This window comes from Homarus americanus, unplaced genomic scaffold, assembly GCF_018991925.1.
Source record: "Homarus americanus isolate GMGI-L3 unplaced genomic scaffold, GMGI_Hamer_2.0 scaffold1640, whole genome shotgun sequence".
NCBI classification, from domain to species: Eukaryota; Metazoa; Arthropoda; class Malacostraca; order Decapoda; family Nephropidae; genus Homarus; species Homarus americanus.
In genome coordinates, this window is record NW_024741924.1 from 237,707 (window position 1) to 261,500 (window position 23,794).

Genomic DNA, 23,794 nt, shown 5'->3' on the forward strand with positions numbered 1-23,794 from the left:
TTACATTCGCTATCCTCCAGGATTCTGGTACTACACCTGTTTTTAAGGACATGTTAAACAACTTTGCTAAGGGCATACTAAGCTCTTCCTTTCATTCCTTTAATACTCTGGCAAATATCTCATCGGGACCAGGTGACTTATTAGGCTTTAGTTTGTCTATTTGCTTACTAACATCGTTACTAGTCACTACTATCTCACTTAATTTGTTTTCTTCACTATCTCTGAATAGATTCGGTGCCTCAGGTATCATGTTTAAATTTTCGGTGGTGAAAACTGTTGAAAAATATTTATTTAAATTATTGCTCATTTCTCCGTCGTTATCAGTGAGCTCGCCGGTATCTGACCGTATTGGTCCAATCTTTTCTCGTGTTTTAGTTTGATACATTTGGTAGAATCCTTTGGGGTTTGTCTTCGCCTCCCTTGCTACCCTTACCTCATTATTCCTCTTTGCTTTCCTTATCTCGGTTTTAACTCTACTCGCCAATACCCTATAATAGTCCCGGAGGTGAATTTCGCCACGATTTATCCTTCTACCTATAGCCTTCTTTTGGCCAATGATGTTCTTTAAATAATTATTTATCCATTTAGGGTCATTGTTGTCTGATCTGAATTTTTTGTATGGTATGTTCTGCCTTTGTGCATTAAGTAACTCACTATTTAAATTGTCGTGGAACTCGGCAATCTCAGATCTCGTTATCAGGTCCGTGTCATCTGTCAGGTTCACGGCCAAGCGCGACACCCCCTCTCTCAGCTGCCTCTTTAAACTGTCAAAGTTTGCCCTTCTGAAATCTGGTACTTTAGTGGAATTTTCCTTACGTCTGCCCTGAAAATCTAACTGGAATCGAATTTCTTTGTGATCGCTGTTTGCAAGTTCGTTCCCTACCTCGACATTGCTAATGAGGTTTTCTCTGTTCGTCAGAACTAAATCCAGTATATTATTACCCCGTGTGGGTTCGGTTATATGTTGACTTAGGAAACAGTCCTGGATCGTCTCGAGAAAATCCTCTGATTCTGAGTTACCCGTAAGGACAGTCCAATCTATTTGGCCAAGGTTAAAGTCGCCTACTATACAGACTTTGTTGTGTATGGAAGCCCTGCGCATTTCATCCCAGATAAGTCGCTCATTGACGCTATCAAGATTGGGGGGTCTATATATTACCCCTGTGATTAATTTTTCCGACCGTCGCTTAATTCTATCCAAATTGTTTCTGTATTCCTCTCAGTTTTTATTTCCTTATTTATTTCACACTTCAGATTATCCCTAACATAGATTGCTACTCCGCCTCCTTTCCTGGTCTGCCTATCGGTATGGAACAGTTTGTAACCCGCAATTTGGTATTCGACTGGTAATTCACGTGTGTCTAGGTTGATCCATGTTTCAGTGAATGCAATTATATCGATTTCTTCGGTACATACCAAGGCCTTAATATCATCCATTTTGTTTCTCATACTTCTACTGTTCGCGTAGTATACATTTAAGTTAGTGGTGTTCTGAGTCCTTCCCTTACCGCGTTTAGTTTTAAACTCCCTGTCTAATTTAGTTTTGTCATCATTCCTAACACTATTTCCCTGTAATCTTTCGCCTTGTTTACCCGCTCCCACTGCAGTCTCCTCCACCCCCGTGCCCCTATGTTCTCTTAGCAGTTTAAAGACTTCGATATCTTTTGAACTGCCCCCTCTAGAGCCCCAGCCAGGGTTGCTACTCCATCCCTAGACAGGTGCACCCCATCCCTAGCATAAAGGTCCCTTCTGCCATAGAAGTTGTCCCAGTTGTCAATGAATGGGACTGATATTGACTTGCAATATCTGTCAAGACGGTCGTTAACACCAACTGCCCTTGACAACCATTCACTGCCAACTCTCCTTCTAGGCAGGACACCGCATATGATAGGGATCCCTCCCTTAGTCCTAATACGATCTATGGCTGCCTTGAACTTATCAAGAAGTTCCTCGCTCCTACACCGGCCAATATCATTGCCTCCTGCACTGAGGCAGATAATGGGTTTGTTCCCATTACCAGACAAGATATTGTCCATCCTGTCAATTATATCCCCCACCCCAGCCCCTGGCAAACACACCCTCATCCTATTTTTGTTTTTACCACAAAAGGCCCTGTCCATGTACCTTACCTGTGAGTCACCAACAATTAAAGTTTTTATACCTTCCTTGTCATCCCTGCCCCTGACTGTACTAACGTCCAATTCGTCTATCAAGGGACTGAACGGGTTGGTACACTTAGCTGTTGTTGTCGTTGTTGTCGTATCCTTCGAGTGCTTCTTTACCACCAGCTTGGTCCTGCCACTACTCACGACTTTCCACTCGTTTGATTTTTCGTCAGACACTGGCTTTACTCGTCCAGCCTCTCCTTTTAACTTCGCCAGCTCTTTCCTTAATTTCACGTTCTCCAACGTGGCCCTCTCAATTTCTAACTTGGCCCTCGCCAATTCTTCAGTGGACCACTCCAGTTTGGTCAACAAACTCTCATACCCAAGACCGCGCATATCACTGGCCATATCTGATAATTATCCCCTCTGGAGCTAACCCTGCCGTGACCTTTCCCCTAGTGAGGTCAGAACACAACTGAGTGAGGTCAGAACACAACTGATGAGGTCAGAACACAACTAAGGGTGAGTTGGCTTATCTCTGGTTGTACCCAAACACCCAGGCCAACCATAGTCTCTCCTCTCCGCCTTTGATTCAGGATCAACTTTACAAGAGGGAAGTGAAAACTGTCGAGTGAAGTGCTGGCCATAACTACCTCCTTGTGTAGGGAAGGCTTAGGAAGCAGTGTGCGGCATCCGTACCCGCACAGCCCCTGACAGACATTCTATCATGCCGAAATATTGTATGTCTCTAGAACACTATTCACAAATATAATTTTTTCTTTACCTTATCCCCCACACAGTACACCGATTGATTACCCCAACTGTTTACACTTCCATCATATATAGTAAACTTTTGAAACGTCCTGACAGTAAAAAACGTTTCTCTTCAACAATATCCTTCTTTAATATGTAAACATGAGCATATAGACAGACAGAGATCAAGAAGTGGGAGCTACAGTATCAAAGAGTCGGCCTCCGAGGAGCACAAATGGCCTGCACCGTGTATGTGAGACTCGCCTTTGAGTTGTTCTATACGGCTGTAGAACTGTTGTTGGCTGGCATATCAGCTGAGCTCTCAACCCTCTCATGTCTACCGGTGTGTGTGTATGTCTGTGTGTATGTCTGTGTATGTATGTCTATGTGTATGTGTGTGTGTGTGTGTGTGTGTTGCTTCTTTATTTACAGCTCAAGTATATAATTACTACAGTGAAATTAATTATGTTTTTCATGGTCTCCTGCGCCATTGAAATTAAATATTCAGATAAACAAAAGACAAACAAAAGCAAACATGAGTATTTTCTTATTGTTTGTGGATCACGTGTGTCATACTTCCTAGAACAAGGTTACGAGTCGAGGAAAAACGTTGGTCTTTCCTATTCTCTTTATATTTTCCGTTTGTTTTAATATGAAAAATTGTCTCATTTAATTTTCTTAATATCAACATGATAGGTTAATTAGGTTACGCTAAAATTTATATGTTAATGGTACATGTATAAATTAATGGTATACAAACTGAGTAAAAATGTATATCAGCTTTCACAAATCAGCGGTAAATAAACTTATATTACTTATCAAATTTAACTCTTGTCTTTCTTCTTTTTCACAATTTTTTTTTTTAAATTTCATCGACGGAATTATGTTTCAAGTTTACAAGCTCGTGACGGCAGTATTGATCGTCCCAGCGAGGAAAGTTTTCACCTTACTCCCTTACAAGAGACACTTCCTGACGGCCCTGACCTAGAAAACTCTTTTTTGTCATTCACTTTACACCTTATATATGTTAAATAAATGTTGATAATTAAATAAAGACCTTCGCTGTGACTAATCATCCATAGAGTGAAGCTGGATAAATAAATATGAATTTTTGTTGTTATTCAGTTTGCATGAGAGGTAAATAAATAAAATTGGATTATTTATGGGTAAGTGTAGTTGGTTTATTGATTTTATCTTTACAGTTACTTGTAGAGACTGACTGTGATATTGACCTGTGCTTCAGAGAGAGAGGTGTGTGTGTGTGTGTGTGTGTGTGTGTGTGTGTGTGTGTGTGTGTGTGTGTAGTTTAAGATGATCCTAAGTAGCTGTGTCCCCGTGTGTGTCCCAGGCTAGTGTCCCAGTGTGCCCCCAGGCTAGTGTCCCCGTGTGTGTGTCCCCAGGCTAGTGTCCTAGTATGTGTCCCCAGGCCAGTGTCCCAGTGTGTGTCCCCAGGCTAGTGTCTTAGTGTGTGTCCCAGGCTAGTGTCTAGTATGTGTCCCCAGGCTAGTGTCTAGTATGTGTCCCCAGGCCAGTGTCCAGTGTGTGTCCCCAGGCTAGTGTCCTAGTATGTGTCCCCAGGCAGTGTCTAGTGTGTGTCCCCAGGCTAGTGTGTCCCCCCAGGTCCCCAGGCTAGTGTCCTAGTATGTGTCCCCAGGCTAGTGTCCTAGTGTGTGTCCCCAGGCTAGTGTCTTAGTGTGTGTCCCCAGGCTAGTGTCCTAGGTGTCCCAGGCTAGTGTCTAGTGTGTCCCCAGGCCAGTGTCTAGTATGTGTCCCTCAGGCTAGTGTCCTAGTATGTGTCCCCAGTCTAGTGTTCTAGTGTGTGTCCCCAGGCTAGTGTCCCCGTGTGTGCCCCCAGGCTAGTGTCCCAGTGTGTGTCCCCAGGCTAGTGTCCTCGCATGTGTCCCCAGGCTAGTGTCCCCGTGTGTGCCCCTGTGTCAGTGTGTGTCTAGTGTCCCAGTGTGTGTCCCCAGGCCAGTGTCCCGTGTGTGTCCCCAGGCTAGTGTCCTAGTGTGTCCCCCCCAGGCTAGTGTCTAGTGTGTGTCCCCAGGCTAGTGTCCCAGCATGTGTCCCCAGTCTAGTGTCCTAGCATGTGTCCCCAGGCTAGTGTCCCAGTGTGTCCCCCAGGCTAGTGTCCTAGTGTGTGTCCCCAGGCTAGTATCCTAGTGTGTGTCCCCAGGCCAGTGTCCCAGTGTGTGTCCCCAGGCTATGTCCTAGTGTGTGTCCCCCATGTGTCCAAGTGTGTCCCCAGGCTAGGTGTCCTAGTGTGTCCCCAGGCTAGTGTCCCCGTGTGTGTCCCCAGGCTAGTGTCCCCGTGTGTGTCCCCAGGCTAGTGTCCCCGTGTGTGTCCCCAGGCTAGTGTCCCCGTGTGTGTCCCCAGGCTAGTGTCCCCGTGTGTGTCCCCAGGCTAGTGTCCTAGTGTGTGTCCCCAGGCTAGTGTCCTAGTGTGTCCACTGTCCAACCTAGAGCCCATTCCCACCCACATCCCCACTAACCCACGCCCCCTGTTAACCCACACCCCTTGCTCACCCACACCTCCACCCCACCTTCCCTCGTCCACCTTTAAGATTCCTTCTCCACCCACCCTCCACACACTTTCCACCCACCCACCACACTCTATACCCACCCCCATACACTCCACCCACCACCACACTCTATACCCACCCTCCACACTTTCCACCCACCTTTCACACTCTCCACCCACCCTCTACACACTCCACCCACCCTCCACAATAATACCCCGTCCATCTCGAAACCTTCCCTGCATCCTACATCACCCACCCTATACAACGCCCGTTCACTCTACACCATCTAACCACCTCACACCGCCCCTCCCACTCTCCCTGCCCATCCCACACCGCCCACCCTTCACCGCCCACCCACAGCCTCAACACATAAACAACTGGTCACGTCTCCAACACTGCAGTAAAAGAGGAAGACCCGAAATATTTCTCAGGGTAAAGGTTGAAGACTTGGACGTGAGAGACAACGATTTAAAGCTGCGTTGACGACCAGCTACCGTCTCTGACCTACGTTGACGATCTGTACGACCAGCCACCGTCCCTGACCTGCGTTGACGACCTGTACGACCAGCCACCGTCCCTGACCTGCGTTGACGACCTGTACGACCAGCCACCGTCCCTGACCTGCGTTGACGACGGCACGACTAACCATGGGTATGACCTACCACCACCACTGACTTGCATTGAGGAGAGGAAGATCAACCAAGAAGCAATGGAGAATGAACAGAATGCGAATCACCTGAAGATAATACACCCTAGCTTATTTCACCTGATCATTAAACACCCTCGGTTACATTACTCTCTTGTGAATAATTACTACGAGTCACTTATAACTCAGGCCAAGATATTATTGGGAGCACTGAGACGCTTGATGAATGTGTATGATAAACTTACTCTCGCATTCCGACTTGGGATAACTCCTCGATGTAATCCAATTTTGGCAAGAAAAGTTGTTCATTTAGCGGTACATTAACGGCATTTGATCACCCATTTACCCTTTCTTGCCTCCCTGATGTAAGGCTGGGCCGCTGCTAACCCTCTATCTGAATTTTGATTTAAAGTATTCAGGAAATTTATCTCTTGTTGGAGTAATTAATCACAAACACTGGATACCTGAATCAGACACTTTTGAGGTAAATATCAACAGATCTTACCATAACTAGTCTTCCTAACTCGTACTACACTAACCATCTCAGAATAACTGACATCATTTCTCCCTCAGGATTTTTATTTGTCTAAAGTGAACACGTAAAGTGCCAGTCTCACACCTGCAGTTAAAGAAGAAAATATTAATCCCAGAACCTCTGAAAATCCTCACCAAGATCCTGACAAGAGAGGTTAAGGATTAGTCGGTAGGCTGGAGATCTTGGCCTCGACTTTGGAAGATTATAAAAAAAATTCTTCATGGCTGTAGATATGAAAAATCATCTTTGGGGAGAAAATAAAAGATAACGCAAAGACACGAATTAACTAATATCAACCTTAAATTAGAGATAACTGTAATTAGAAGCATCCTTTAACATCTTCAACAAGAGAGACAATGATAAACAAAACTTAAGAGACCACTTCTGTTTTATGTTGAAGACCGAGGAACATGTCGGTGTGGTCCTCAGGCAGTCTTGGTTATTCATCACTGTTAAACACCAAGTTTGTTTTGACCACGAGAGAAGCCACAAGGTTCTTTCAGAGGAGTTTAGACCCCTAGTGGTGGGTTTAATGGCGGTGCTTCTCAGGAGAAATGGTACTTTTGCCCATTTGTTATTCATAGGACAGAGATGGTGAAGGCTGGTGAGTAGGACAGGTAAGACTATAATCTTTGTGGTCATGTGAATATATAACCATTTTTAACATCCCTCAGAACTGAATATTGTATAAAATATATATACCTAGATGAGACACATTTCTTAGCTTTCTGTATTTCTTAATTTTCAACAATGGAAATATTAAAATACTTTAATACCAAGTAACATGAATGATTTTTTTAATTACATTTTGTTTACGCTCAGAATTTTGCTACTCCTAATAATCTAAGAAATAATTTACCACGAGATAAAAAGAATAATTTCAGTTTCATGTAAATATTTCATTTTTTTGTTATTTAAAAGCTGTAAAGTTGGGTATAGTGAGGTATGTTATAGTCTCTTTCTTCTTCTATAGTGAGAGGATATAGTTGTCTCATTGTTATACATCACCTTAAAGTATGATAAAATGTGAAGTGCATACTCGAGAGATTTTACATACAGCGAAACCTCCATATAACGGACTTCGATTTAATGGTTATAGTACCCGTTAAATGTAGGTTCCATATCCAACGGAACCTCGATTTAATGGACTCTCTCCTCCATGTAGGGGTTCCACTGTAAAGAGAACGACATTTACTGTATCACCTTAATAACAATTCATCTGGGGGAAAATAACAAATTATTTCAAGTTTTCAGTAATATTTCACCCCCGAGGTCAGGAAAAAGTCGAGGAGGAGGAGGAGGAGGAGGAGGAGGAGGAGGAGGAGGAGGAGAATGAAGAAGAGGAAGAGAAGAAGAGGAAGAGGAAGAGGAGGAGGAAGAGAAGAGGAGGAGGAGGAAGATGAAGAGGAGAATGAAGAGAAAGAGGAGGAGGAGGAGAAAGAAGAGAAGCAGGAAGAGGAGAAGGAAGAGAAACAGAAGGAGAAAGAAGAGAAACAGGAGGAGGAGAGGGGGAAGAGATAGACATGATAGGAGACACACCATCTGTTATTTTTAGCTTCCTCCGTTAACTCCTTCCGCCCCTCTCTTCCTCCAAGCCTTCTCTCCTACTCCTGTGCCACCTCCCCCCTCCTGTGCCCCTCTCCCCTCCTGTGCCACCTCCCTCCTGTGCCACCCCTCCCCCTCCTGTGCCCCTCCTCCCTCCTGTGCCACAACCCCCCTCCCCCCACCCTCCCCCCCTCCCACAACCCCTCCCCCTCGTGTGCCACCCCCTTCTCCCTTATATTCACTGAAACATCCTCCCTGGCGTTACTTCCCCACCTACCAATTCTACACTCCCCCTCCCCACCTCCCCATCACAGTGTCTTATATGAGGAAACCATTACTAAAAAGTTACATTAAAATCATATACTCTTGGTGGACAGTCTCTTTATTACCATCCACAAACTCATAAGTGTTCTAAATTAATCCGGGGCAGTAATCCCACCCTCCCCCGAGTGCGCGCGTGTGTGTGTGTGTGCGTGTGTAGAAAAGGGTAGGAGAGTAGGTCACTAGGTATGCATGCTCTGGGGAGGGGGTAGGGGGAGGAGGGCAGGTCAGTGAGCGAGGAGAAGAAAGTGGGAGGAGAGATAAGAGGGACCCCCCAACCCCGTAGGTCACTGAGCAGGGTTGTGGGGGGAGGGGAGGGGGAGGGGGGGAGGGCTGCTGCATTTGGGGTAGGAGGGGCGACATCACTACCTAGGGTCAAAGGTCGTTAGTGAAACATTTACAGCTGGTGTTTGGGATGTACTGGTTGTGATGGTTGATGGTGATGTCTGTGGCAGATAAGGTCTCATGGTGATGGTGTGTATGATTTTAGAAGTTGCGGTTGCTATGGTTGCCTGGTTGTATTAGTTTTGACTGTTAATGAAGGAAAAATATTGAGGGAACAGTTAACCGCGGCAGTGTGTGTGTGTAGAGGAGGGTGGGTGATGGTGGCTTGGGTGGTGGGAGGGACGAGGCGTACGCAAGTGTGTGTGTATGTGGTGCGACGGTGAGAGAGAGAGAGAGGCTTGTGGTGTGAGGAGGATGAGACAGGGAGGGGTGGGTCTCAATAACTCCTCAGGCCAGGACAGAGCTTTTTTTTTACGGGGATCAGCCCACCCGGACACAGGTCACTGACCCACATCGGGGCCTGGGGGGCGAAAATGTAATAATAATAAATAATAAATACAAAAATGAAAAAAAAAGATCAAAAGTGAGAAACGATATATGTAATGTTGTGTTGTCAATGGTAAGAGAAACAATTGAGACCCAGCAATTGCGTGTAAATGAAGCAGAAAGTCAGATCAGCAACCTGGGACTTGGTCACAATTTTCGTGATGCCATATGGCAGCAGGGTCTACCATTAGACAATACATTATGCTTCCAATATCTTCCCAGGCAGTAGTACCTCCCTGTTTGGTGGCTGCCTACTACCTACCAGCACCGCCCTCCATACCTCCCTCCCTAACTCCTGATGGATGGTCCCTCCTTCAACCTTCGTCCATCTTTCCTTCACTCAACCCTTCTGATAGATGGTCATTCCCTCCATTGTTTTCCTATGATAAATTGACAGTCTCGAACTTAGTGAAAATACCTAAACCACCTTTACGCTATACGGTATTTAATTTATTTCACATTTCATAGTAATGGACAAGTTTGTGTAGATTTATAAAATAATTACTAAGTTTTATTTTTGCTTGTAGTTGAAGGACCAATGACCTTACTGACTCCAGGTAATATTTGTGATGATTTGACAATAAGAACAACTATACAAGAATGTAATAAGGAAAGTATATTATATCATTACAACACAGCATTGATGCTCGGTGACGTTGTGAGTACTCTTGATACTTCCGGCTGAAGAAGGTGTCAGTTGCCGCAGAAAGTGTATTGTTTTAATTTTAGTTTCAAGCTTAAAATGTCGGTTTCATATCCAAATGGAAAATCACATTAGTGTAAATATTTATTACAACCTACTACAACCTACTATGTATAATGTAGACCTTCAACATATTACCAAACTAAAGACACCATCGATGAAAACCAACTATACTGACTATACTGAAGGATGTTTTAACACTGTCTGCGGGAGGGCTAGAAATGCTGTTACTGAACATCTTCAATAACTGAACTATTGACCAAACTCATTGCTCTAAAAATTTATAGAAGTCATTACCACACACAGCCTCACCATCACTAATACCCTCGTCTCATTAATTACTTGTACTCTCTGGAAGTGATTTATTGATTGATCATTTTGGTTTTAGATTCACAGCTTCTCCAGTTTCAGTGTAATTGGCCACTTCCCAGCTGCGCCTCCCACCACCCTTCAGATGAAACTGAAGCAAGATGCCCGGTGGAGTACAATAGTAAAGACCACAACACAAACTGATCGATTTGTTCTGATAATTGTGCCGTTTGACAGTTTACATATAATAAGCTTTTATGTAAATTATTTTTCTTTTGTCAATTTATTATTTTTGATGTTACGTATGGCGGCTGAGTTAATAGAGTGCTCGCCTACTAGCCCATACAGTACACAGTATATACAGTATAGGCTATACAGCGAATTGTATCACACTAAAAATACAAGTCACTATCAAAGACTTTATTAATATCAAGGTACAAAGTTACACACAGTACATTTATATACATCTTCTGAGAATGTGTAATTCTTAAACAATAATTATGTACCAAGACTGTACAGTACGGACTGACTGTAATAAGAAAAAATAATATGCTAGGTTAGGTTAGTTTAGGTTAGGTACCTCCAGGTGGGTGAAGCCTTGACTGTTTGTGGTGATCTGGCCAAGTGATACATTTAATTTCGCATTAAAATTTTGCTTAGATAAAACTGCAATCATGAACAACTTATTAACTTCCTTTACATTCCGTATACACAGTACCTAATGTTCACAAATCCCACGTAATTCAGCGGAACAATCATTATCAATGAAGTAATAAGAATAACTTTCGTCGATCAAGAGAGAGTTTTGTGACGACCCTCCGTCAGGGTCAGAGTGAGAGCAGTTATGCCACAGTGGCATCCCCATCGTCACCGCTGAGCCGTCCAGCCACTTCCACGACCCTTCAACCTCCTCGTCGGTCGCTCCCAGCCAGTAATCTTTGGCTGTTGACTCTGTAATATAAAATGTAATGTAAAATACGTCTTTTATTATTATTACCTATCTATATTAGACGCAACTTACGTTAGTTAAGGCTAAGTTAAGTTATAAAAGGAATACTTTATTTGGCCTGTCGTGGCTTCTTTGTGATTAAATGATAAAACTGGTAATAGAAATATAGATGTTCAGAAACTTTCGGAATATTTCATAAAATGTTATCAATGCGAAATAATTACACTGAAACTAAACAGTGTTCGTTGGACTATTAAACAATTCAAGACCTGCGAGGAATTGAAATAAGAGTGAAATTCGGTTATCGACACCATCTTTCCCGTGACCTTTAATTGGGCATTTACTGTAGTGAGTGAGTGAGTGAGTGAGTGAGTGAGGGTGGGCGAAGATACATGATTCAAGAACAGGATTTTAACGTACATTGGGAAAAAAAGAAGCTCCGGGTTAAAAAGTGGATTCATTCATTAAGTTTATAATCTTGGATACATTCGGTACATCTTAGCGGCAGTAATTGATAGATACTAGTAAGTGATTGGGATATTCTTAATGTTGTCACTAAGAAAAATATCGTATTATTTGGGGAACAATATCAGCAGGCCCGAGTGTGTCAATACTGACAGTCAAGTTTGGTATAATGCTGACATCTCTCGTGGGTTTGAGGTATATAAACTTTTTCATTTAAACTAATCCACCATACCTGTGTAAAGGATACCTGATATATATATATATAATTTTTTTTTTTAGTTTATTCTATAATAAAACTGGAACATTGGATTTAATTTATCTATAAACACGAAAAACGGTAACTATTAAAAATGTTCAAGGAGGTTGAGTAGGCAGGGAGACTCACCATGTTCGTAAATATAGTCAATAATGTCCCCCAGAAGGTTGGCGTCTTTGACAATGGCCAGGTGACCGTCCAGGGACTCTCACACGTACTTCATGTTGTACCAGCTGCTCGGTGTTATTAAGGCGAACAGCAAACAACGACCTCCAATCTTGGTGTATGGCTCAGTGAATGGTGTTTAACCCTAAATAAAAATGTGTTAAAAGGAGGAACAATTAGAGTTTGGAGAGCCACAGCACACCCTTCCTCCACCACCACCACCACCACCACACACCCCTCCTCCTCCTCCACCACACACCCCACCACCACCACACACCCTCCTCCTCCACCACCACACACCCCTCCTCCACCACCACCACACACCCCTCCTCCTCCACCACACACCCCTCCTCCTCCTCCTCCACCACACACCCCACCACCACCACACACCCCTCCTCCACCACCACACACCCTCCTCCTCCACCACCACACACCCCTCCTCCACCATCCATCACCACCACCACCACACCCCCCTCCTCCTCCTCCACCCACCACCACACACCCCTCCTCCCCCCTCCACCACCACACACACCCTCCTCCCACCACCACACACCCATCCTCCACCACCACACACCCCTCCACCACCACACACCCCTCCTCCACCACCACCACCTCCACACACCCCTCCTCCTCCTCCTCCTCCTCCTCCACCACCACACACCCTCCACCACCACCACACCCCCACACCACCACCACACCCCCCTCCCCACCACCACACCCCCTCCACCACCACACACCCCTCCTCCACCACACCACACCCCTCCTCCACCACCACACCCCCCCACCACCACCTCCACCACCACACCCCTCCACCACCCCACCACACCCCCTCCCCACCACCACACCCCCTCCTCCACCACCATATACACCCCTCCTCCACCACCACACACCCCTCCTCCACCACCACACACCCCTCCTCCACCACCATATACACCCCTCCTCCACCACCACACACCCTCCTCCACCACCATACACACCCCTCCTCCTCCACCACACACCCCTCCTTCACCACCACACCCCCTCCTCCACCACCATATACACCCCTCCTCCACCACCACACACCCCTCCTCCACCACCACACACCCCTCCTCCACCACAAGACAACACCCTCCTGTCTTAACTCAGTAAAATAACTTAATATAAACTGTTAAACTGCCTTCGTCTTTATACTCATTTTCCCTCATTAACATCAAAAGTCACCTTCACTATTGCTTCCCTTTAAATGTGTTGATATATCTACGTAACAATCAATCAATGAAGCTATGACTGTGAACTTAATGATTAAATGTGTGGGACTTACGTGGGGGTGGTGTTGCTGTCGGTAGACGTGTCAGTCAATGAGTCCAAAGCATTAGTCGCCAGAGAAGAACCTGTGTAATGTAAATGCTATACAAAGTGGTTGATAATACATGCTATTCGTTCATAACACAGAGTGAAAGTACTGTTCAGACGGAAGTAAAAAAGAAAATTCAATGAATAATACAAGAGAGGGGGAAAAGTCTTACCCAGGATTAGAAATACGATGATGTTCAGTCCCATGGTGCTCTCTGTGTGCTGCTGTTCCTGCTGCTTTCTCTGACGAGGCAGATGTGTTGTGGTGGCGTCGCTGCATACCCTTCATATACGACATCTTGAAAGATAAAAACTCCGTAGCTCCATGTACAGGTTCTCACGGGAGGTATGTCGTATTTTCGTGTTACGAGACACCCGGCGCGGCCCCTCCACCAGCAACACTCGCTCTGCTAGACTTTATATCTAGCCAGTGAAGAGTCACAACAGAGAGTAGGGACACGCTTCCTCCTCTCGACTCAGGGAATGCTCGCTTCCCTTCTTCATGATACACAAAGTAATCTCGAGAAGTATGAACTCTGTCTCATAAAGGTACAAAACATGGAACCTTAGCGAGAGTTTCCATTTTATATACATCAACTTTGGCATATTTTGCATATTACAGGTAAAGATTTAGCTTGGAATTATAAACAGTCAGCCTTCATTACCGTAAACAAAATGCCCACTTCTGAAGAATAAAATGCTCCTTCATGCCCATCAGTAGCTACAACAGTCGTCTTATGTGAAAATTTTCTGTTATCCATCATACAAAAAAAACATAAACATTCACGGTCTCAAAATGATTCGTCCTGAAGTACCTTGAAAGTTTTGAATGCTTCTTCCTGAGATAATATTTTGTCTTTAAATTTGAAAATTCTCCAGAAACTGCCCCACATGTGTTGATCCCCACGACGCGATGCCTCCCTCCTGATCATTTCCTCATAAGGTGCAAAATTTTGACTACTGAGAAGAAATATAATTAAGAGAAAAAACTTTTATGAAAGACGAAAAACTCCTCGGTAAATTATTAAATGTTCGCTCGATGGCACAAAATGGTCCTTACTAAGTCACAAAGTTTTTTGGACAAGAAAATGTTTGAAATACAGCTCGATCCTCAGAGTGGCCAAGTTGCATTACCGAAAAATGTTCCTTCTCTTGCACAAAATGTTAATATCTCTTATTGGGGTGTAAAATTCTATCCTGTGGCACACTGAACATTAACAATGAGTTAAAATTCCTCCGACTTTAGACAGACAAAAATTCTCAATGATAAAAAAATGCCTCATTTTATTTACTATAGTCACTCAAAGGGGCCGCTCTCACTGAGGCCGGAATAGGACATATTCTGATGCAAATTGTCCGGAGACACACGATATGTGACGCCGTGGAGTGTGTTATGGTTTCCTCACCTTAGCTAATACTTGTTACACGACTCGCTGTCTTTCTAGGGAGAAGGAAACTGTCTTCCCTCTAGAATTAAGTCTGAAATATTCGAAAGATATGTGATTCGAATACTGTGTGAGATATGTGTTGTTAACTTGACTCACTCGTTCGAACAGTGTCATCGGGCCCTAATGAGGAAAGAAATTTTCCTGTCTGGAATGATAATAAACTTTTCCCTGTTGGGGTCATTCAATGATACAATAATATGTCCTCCCGAGGCACAATGCTCCCTAATGCTGCGGAAAATACTCCTTGGCGATGCACAACATCCCATACTAAAACACACTTTCTTTATCACACTTATAATATGAACTTGATCAGTCTCACTTATGTAGACCGATTACCCTCGTGGTTTAATTTGAGTTACATTACTGACACGTACGAAATACATCATTGAACACGTCCCTTTGTTAAACAGTGTGTCATTTCGAGCGAGTTACTGATAATTCCTGAAGAACGTATCACTCCGAGGAACAGGACCCTCAGTATATTGTTTGAGGAACCGGTTGGTGTTTAGACATAACTCACGTCCTGATGTTTAACTACAAACGCACCAGGTAAGACGTCTTGTGTCTTGCTCACACAAATATATCTCCACCAATGCTCTACGATGAACAAAAGTCTGACAAGATACGCAATTTGCAGATGACAATATACAGAATTAACCAAACAGGAAATGCCCGAGTTTACATGTAGCCATTACATGTACGGAAAGTTATTTGGGAAATTCCAATAAACTTAGGAACCCCAAATGTATAAACAATATAAGGTCACAAAATAAAATTAAATATAACTACACTATAGATTTCAAGACACAAGAGCACTTAGGTAGAGGGAACCAACAGAGGTTAATGATTGGACAGGTATACTAACACAGGTGAGAGGGTCAGCGGACTTCACACAGTACCTGTAGTAACCTGCAGGTGCTGAGGATGATTTTTCATTTCATGATAAAGTTCTTGCTATTGTTTCTCATATATGGTGGTGACAGTGTTGTAAAAGAAAACAGACCATAGATACAATTAGTGATGAGTAATGACATCGTTTACCTGTATGAGACTGTAATTACCTGCATTTGCACTATCTCGTAAATATTGCTTTATTGTTACAGTATCCATTAAAGTGAGAATTAAGTCTACAAGTTTTCTTTAAGATATGATTACGTTTTTAGTGAGTGCACCTTAAACCTTTCGATGAAATTCACGACAACGTTATCTTCTATCTAATCTTCGCAAATCTAAAAAAAAATATATTTATTACATTTCCTGTACGGAGACGTTCAGAGGGTAAGAAGGGTACAAGACCAGACTATGTTGACGCTACTGATGATGAAAAGAACCAAGAATTTCCCCTGTTGTTATCAGTCGCTGCTTCTGGTGACATGATATTGACAAAGTTTTAGAAAAAGTTTACAAATCGACGTCTGTCTCTCTAGCAGCTGCTGTTCTCGTGTGTATAAGACCGCCATGACTTATGTAATATTTAGGGTGTCCAAGAAAAATGTCCCCGCCTCTCTGCATGCCCCCCACCCCCCTCCCTGCCTCTCACCCTGCCTGCCTCCCCCCTCCCCGCCTTCTCCCTGCCTGCCCCCTCTCTGCTTGCCGCTCCCCCCCCTTCCCTGCCTCCTTCCCTCCACATATTAAGATTCCTGAGAGTTTCAATACTTTGAATCATTGTGTGATTTACCAAGGACATGTGTAGCGGCACCTGAGTACATGTATTTGTATATATTAGTTTTAAAGTCTTATCAACCATATTGGTATTCTTCTATATAAGAAGTATCTTTATGCATATCATTAATATTGAGTTTATATTCAACATCGATTTAACATTTTTTCCAAGTGAAATTGTCTAGGAATCTTTTCCACTAATCATTCACAAGTTTACGCTAGTATTGTGACGCTGCCGTAAACGTCACCACAGAGGTAAAGGAACTCTGAGGCAACTGTACAACATGATCCTCTGGTTCAAGACATGTTCAAAGTTGTTGTTGTTATAAATTAAACCTAAAAGAACAAAATGTACACCTGTCCTGCACTTGGTATAACTACTTGCGACACAAAATGTTGTGTCTTGTGGTACAGATATATACCTCCCTTGAGGAGCATTACTGAGAGACAGAATGTATTACCCTGGAAAACAAAGTACACTCGGAAATCATAATCTCTAGCCCTCCTGGGTCGGTGCTGGAGGTTAGTACAGTGTCCTTTCTGGACGGGGGCCCACTCTAACTATCACGAGGCAACACACGCACGAACACACATTCATAGTACGGCTGTATAGATGATATTATGTATAAATATTGTATATGGCATTTTATACTCTGCATTATCTTCATTATATATGAACACGAAGAAAAATTACCATAGGTTGTAGTTACGAAAGTATGAATGGAAATAAACACTTCCAAACCACCCAGTGAATCCACACAACGTTTACAGCGCTTGTGTGTGTGTGTGTGTGTGTGTGTGTGTGTGTGTGTGTGCCAGACCACGATGCTTCCACTACACCCCATCTACAGTATATCTTTTATTTAACTACATATTTCAATAACCTTAAATTACATGTGGATCAGTCACTCCTCATTTGACACACTATAGTGTAATACTTTGACCATCCCACCTGGGCACATGGAGGCCCACGGTAACTCTCACCGGGCAACATACGCACGAACACACAAGTTATATGAACCCTTCCAGGCTTCACTATCATTATCATGTTATGTTCATTGTGCTCTGTATCTTGGTAACTAGTCATAGTATCAATACATGGAGGAAAATCTATATTAATCATACTGTAATATTGCATTTTATTGCAAACCGTAAAAAATCTCGTTTAACCATTGGACGTGAGGGAAAGCACCACACACTGGAGTTACGAAATGAAGAACCAAAGGACATAGGAATGACCGACCTGACCATTTTTCGTTATAATAAAAATCCCATCCGGCGATTTTTTCATTGGGTAAAATCCTACTGTACGACCAAAATAATGATAGTTACAAGAAGCTGGTAATTAAGTGAAAGGTCATCACCCATCATATGAGTGAAAACAGTATAGATGGTCACCAATTTCAACATTTACTTTAAAAAAAAAGAAACGTCCCATACAACATCGGCATTGAACTCCAGACCAGCTGGACTGTGATGGTCAACCCGGCAGTGTAGTCGCGACGCCTCTACCATATAAACTTTATAAGGTATATTTATTCATCTATAATAGGTATTTCGTGTGTGTACTCTTGTGAGGTGACCACAGTGTTCAGACGTATCTAGTAACTCGTGTTACAACAAACTTTATATTTTTCACATAATAGCACATAGGAAATAAATAATAAGCAGTATACATGGAATGATGTACTGTACGTCTTTCTGTGGGAAAAACTGATCTGTTTGATTTACTAAATTCTCCACGATTACGCTCTGTTCTGAAGCATAAAATACGTTTTCTTTTTTCCGACACGTAATAGAGTATATCTTCGTGAGATACATGTGTTCCTATTGTAAGGAAAAAATACGTTTCGTGATGCAAAAATATTCCACCTTAAGATACGACTATAGCTCCCACACCATCGATTTAATGTCTGTTTAATATTCCTTTGTTTGAGGGAGGAAACATGCCAACGAGAGTCGAAAATACGTCCCACAGGACCACACTCCCGCTGTGCCTGAGACAAGGATAAAGTCCAGCAGAAACAGTGGCATGTTTACATGCGAAAAAAATAAGTTCGTTTAGTCTCAAATTTATTCATCTTGAATAAAAAAAAAGCTTCTACTGTCCACAACTTGTAAATATTTTTCTATGTATAATACTGTAATGTATACCGATGTTTATATACATGTTGACGTGTGTTTCATATCTCTCTCTGGCGCGCGTATGTGTAGACCTAGGATTCCCTCCTCTTGAGTTGCAACACACGACCAAACCACTTTAACACTTTTACTTGTCACTCCTGGTCATGTTGTGTTGTTTACGCTTTTCACCTTGTTCCTGAGTCACACTCCTAGTATCCACCATAACATCACGTAAAATTAACAACTGGGCATCCACTCTACAAACTGAATTAATTGCCATACTCAGTCATTAAATTTACTGAAACCACTGTCACTGACTTTCTCATCATCGTTGATTCTTTATCCTCACTACTTGCCCTTGACACCCTCAACTTAAGTTGTTATCACGCGCTTGTCTCTGAAGCCAGACACAAATATGCGCACCTTATTGACCGGGGTGCCAAGATCAAACTGTTGTGGATCCCCTCCCACATAGGCCTCAAAGAACATGACAGAGTTGATGCTCTCGCCAAACTCGCGTCTGTTGCATACAATTTGGGTCTTTCCAAAAGAACCCTTAAAACTGTAATTAGGAAAAACTTACTGATGAATTTGACGCAAGCAGCAAGTGCAAACAGGCACTAGTCAATCAATTGTTTACCATGATGAGATGTATCAAGTGAAACATGTATATAGAGCAAGTAACAAGATCACTAGATTACAAGATGTTGTAACCGCTAGATTAAGGTTAGGATATAAGTACCTCTGGCAGTATGTCCCTCAAGCAGATGTGAACAAAACTAAATGTAAAGTGTGTGGCCAGACATATGGCCACACATTCGAACACTACGTCCTCGACTGTGTGAAGATAGAACCTCTTCGGGACAGGTCCAAGCACACTGTGTGTGGAATGGCGCAACACTTTATCTCTAATGGTAAAATAGCTGACATAATAAGATTGTATCCACTTTTTTTTGCACTAAGTAGCTATATCAGTTCACATGTATAGAACCAAACACACAATGTGCTTGAATACCTCTCACGCAAATGTGAATAACAAAGTGGGAGGCCAGACATACTGCCTCACACTCCTGTACTCCGTTGCAAAAAAGTCACCCTCTATGTACAGAACTAAAAGAATTTGTTTGAAATACTTTGTAACATCCAATGCCATAATATCCTGACCACTCTACTCTGTAATCCTTTTGCGCTACCGCCCACAAGATGAGTATGGGGTGCACAATAAACTAGCCGCTGCAAGTGGCAAAAAAAAAAAAAAAAATTAACCACACACCTGTCACAACTTCTCCTTCATCGTCATTGCCCACCTCTCTCCTCCACATTCAACCGACCTAATAGTCTTGTGTACAAAATTGGAACTTAACGTATCAAAATTTAACTATATGGCTTTTATATTATATAACCTAAGTATCAGTTACTTCTGAAATGTACAATTCCTACATTACGTCTGAATTTTATATTACCTTTCTTCTCTCCGAAATCTGAGTCCTGGACCATCTTACAGGCGAAGTTTCAGATCCTGTTATGTCAGAACAGGTCTGGTATATTAAGTACAGACACAGTACAGTAGTCTCGTGTGGTGATGGTAGTCCTTGGCAGAGTTATGATTACAGATAAACACTGATGTCGATTAACTGTATGAACCTGAACTTTCTCGTCAGTACAATATTACTCTTATCGCATAATTTAAAGTGAGAATTCAATATGCTGTATAATTTTATCCGAGTCGTGAAAAATAGTGGCAGGCACTACTGTGACACAACTTCATACTCAGTACCAAGAGAAAGTTGTCTTTACTAAGCGACACTCAAACTTCAAATCTGATATTAATATTTTCTTGCCCCTCAAAAAATAAGAAACGCGTAACCACTCTCAAAATTTAATTATAAACTTTTAAAAAGTTCTGGCATCACGCCTCACATAGTAATAATGTTTGTGACGTCAGTATAGGCATGTGCGGGAACATGAGTCTAAGAAATAAGAACTTTAACTGATAACTTTACATGATAATTTCATTCTTCATTCATTATCCAAAACTTTTTATTTTCAAATTAGGAACAGCTTAATAAATCGCTACACGGAACAAGGAACAAGCTACCCTGAGAGATTGGAGCGCCTGAACTTGCCTAGCTTATACTACAGACGGGCAAGGGGAGACCTAATTGAGGTGTGTAAGCATCTCAAGAGGCACTACTCAGACGAGTGTCCTTACTTGGAACTGGCGGATTCTCGCCCCACAAGGGGTCACAGCTCAAGATTGAAGAAGCCGCAAGTCCAGAAAACTGTGAGGGGAAACTTTTTCGGAGTGAGAGTTGTGAACTCTTGGAACAATCTACCAGAAAGTGTTGTGACGGCACCGAGTGTGAGCTCTTTCAAGACCAAACTTGACCAACACTGGAGCAGGTTCAGGTACATTCAGGATCCGGTGCATGCCCAGTACTTGCCCAAGCGGCTAACGAGCCGATCAGTGGTGTAGACGATAAAAAAAGTAAAAGTAAGGATGAGCAGCTCAGACAAAACAGGGCTGCCGCTGCTCACACCAAACTCGTGTTGGCCGTAGCGCCTCCTGTCAAAATGGTTCTAAAATGCTTTTTATGTCTGGAAGTTGACGAAATGGATACAACTAACACTCGTACTGAGGCAACAACGTTTACTTTTTGTTTATAATACGTCAAAGTTTTTCATGTATACAGTTGCGGAAATGTGTTCCTACACCCCCTGTGGTAACCCGTGCCTCCAAACGGCAACGTTGCAGTAGTAGTATCACTGTTAATGAATTAATGGGTATTGGTCGTGTAACAACGGAAGTAATTGGATAGGTTTGCTATAGGTTGTATAGGTTTACCGTTTGGCGTCACAGGTTAACACAGGAGCGGAGGAACACATTTCTGCAACTGTACTAACCATATTTTCTTTACTAAGACGCTTTTTTTTTTTTGATGAGCGATCCCTCGGGAAACAAAATGGCAATGTACCTTTTATACTCTTGGAGACGATGACAGCCATTTCCTATACTCCGACCTCCTCGCGCCCTATCGAGTTAATAGCTTTACTAAACCATAAATTTATCTTGAAAAAATATGAAATAGACGGTGTCATTGTTCACAAATTTCCCGGTGGACTAAATCTCACATGTTAAGTCTGAAGTCCTAAAGCTTAAGTTAGATTAGGCAGGTTAGATTATATTTGATAAGGTTTGTTATATTAAGTCAGGTCAGGTAACTGGTATTATTTGTGCTACAACTGGTTATATTTGTGTTCTCCTAAACCAACGTAATCATTCGTTCATTGGATAGATCCTTTCACCTCGAATAAACCTCCCCCCCTCCCCCCCCCAAAAAAAAATAATGTTTAAGTTTTGACCTTACATGGTTTAAGTTGTATTTTTGGTTTGATAAAGTTGACATAAGTTAGATTAGTTTAGTTCTGGGTAGGATAACTTTTAGTGTGATGTAACGAGACGTATTAAACCAGGTCACGAGTCATTGCATCCACAACATTACAGCTAAGATGAGTCTAGTTGGGAATTACTAACATTATCTATGAGAGGTCAAGGTCATCACGTTTCTAACTTGACTTTTCACAGGATGGCAGCTTCTTCACTTCAGTGTTCGGGTACGATTCAACACCTTACCCGGCGCGCTGCACATCACAGACGTCAAATTAATATAGGGGGTAATAACAAAGAATTCAATGCTACTTCAGATATATCCAGTGTGTTATTCTTCAAGTAAATATGTTAGAGGTATGTTGAAATCCTCCTCTGTGGATAATTACAGCTTAAGAATATTTGAGACTCAGGTAGGTGGGTGGGGGCACTGAGGGACGATTCTTGGCGTCTTGGTGCACTGTAGTAAGAGCTGCCCACTTTCATCTCTTGACTCCCACCACTGTGACAGGTCAAACGCGCCGACTGGTTTATCTACTCAAATTATTCAGTATTTTTTCGTGTAGATTCACGCCAAGCAAGAAGCGAGAAAGTAGAACACAATCAAATGAATTCTAAAAAAAAAAAAGATATATAATGAAGTACTTTTGTAAGATGATATTGTCCATTTATAAAAGTGCATGTTAATATAGACAATGTTTACTACCCAAACTGTGACGAGACGGAGCCAGATGTTGTTTTGTTTTACTCAGGCTCGCAGGTAAATATGCATACGTTGGCAGGACGGCGCCGTGTATAGGTCATACGTTGGCAGGACGGCGCCGTGTATAGGTCATTTAGCTTCTGTAAACTCAATTAATATGCTAAATGGTTTACTCTGTTCCAACGTTATTGGTCTGCCTCTCCTCTTCTTTTCAATAATCTTATTACCTTTACGTATTTATTATAATTTCGATGTCCTTTTGATACCCTTTGTTCCAGTTCAGGAAAATTTAATTACTTTTTGTCAGCCAAATAGTACAAACTGGACCATTGTTCATATTCGTATATTGCAGTTTCATCAAGTTAATAGACTAGACAAGAACACTGGGATGGAGACAATGAATAATTTAGTTATACAAAAAAATACTGTCTTCACTAAAACAGATTTCCTTATTAAACTACGTCATCAAGATAGGTAAGCGCATTCAGTTTCGGAAGATCAAGGTGAATAGTGTTTTAAGGAGACAATGTTCTCCTGAGTTTAAGGAAGACCATGGCATTAAGTACGGATATGCTTTCATAACCAGAGGATACATCAACACGTAAGACAAAACTTATGGCTTCAATGTGTACAGCTTCCGGGTTGTCAAGTTGTTTAGAAGGAATAACACGAAAATATAGAGCATGATGATCACCTGTGAGCGTATGAAGACAAGGTAAAACGAGTGAGCATATTTATGTTAATTCCAAAGCTTTTACAGATAAAAATTTTGAGAGGTATAATTCGTTCTCTAAGCTTATTACATTGATTCCTGATAAGCTTTACATCATTAACCTCGCTTTCAAAATGTATATATAACTCGCACGGTTCCAAGAGTACAGTATTACATCAAATATCTAAGCTGACAAGGTAAGAAGACTTCAAGATCGATCATCCTCGTCTTGTCATCACATGTAATGAAATATGGCCACATTTCACCAACTTGGGTTTGCTCTGTGCTATAATGTAGATGCCTAGACAGTTTCACTTGAT

The 23,794-nt window shown here is 42.4% G+C and overlaps 1 long non-coding RNA gene across 1 annotated transcript; it reads right to left on the minus strand.

The window, feature by feature from the left end:
* Positions 1-11,118: 11,118 nt before the first annotated feature.
* On the minus strand, positions 11,119-13,926 carry LOC121876416. Its single transcript, XR_006090759.1, has 4 exons — positions 13,611-13,926; positions 13,406-13,475; positions 12,070-12,250; positions 11,119-11,221 (listed from the first exon to the last, which is right to left on the minus strand). It is a non-coding gene; the product is annotated as an uncharacterized LOC121876416 (long non-coding RNA).
* Between the last annotated feature and the right edge of the window lie 9,868 nt (positions 13,927-23,794).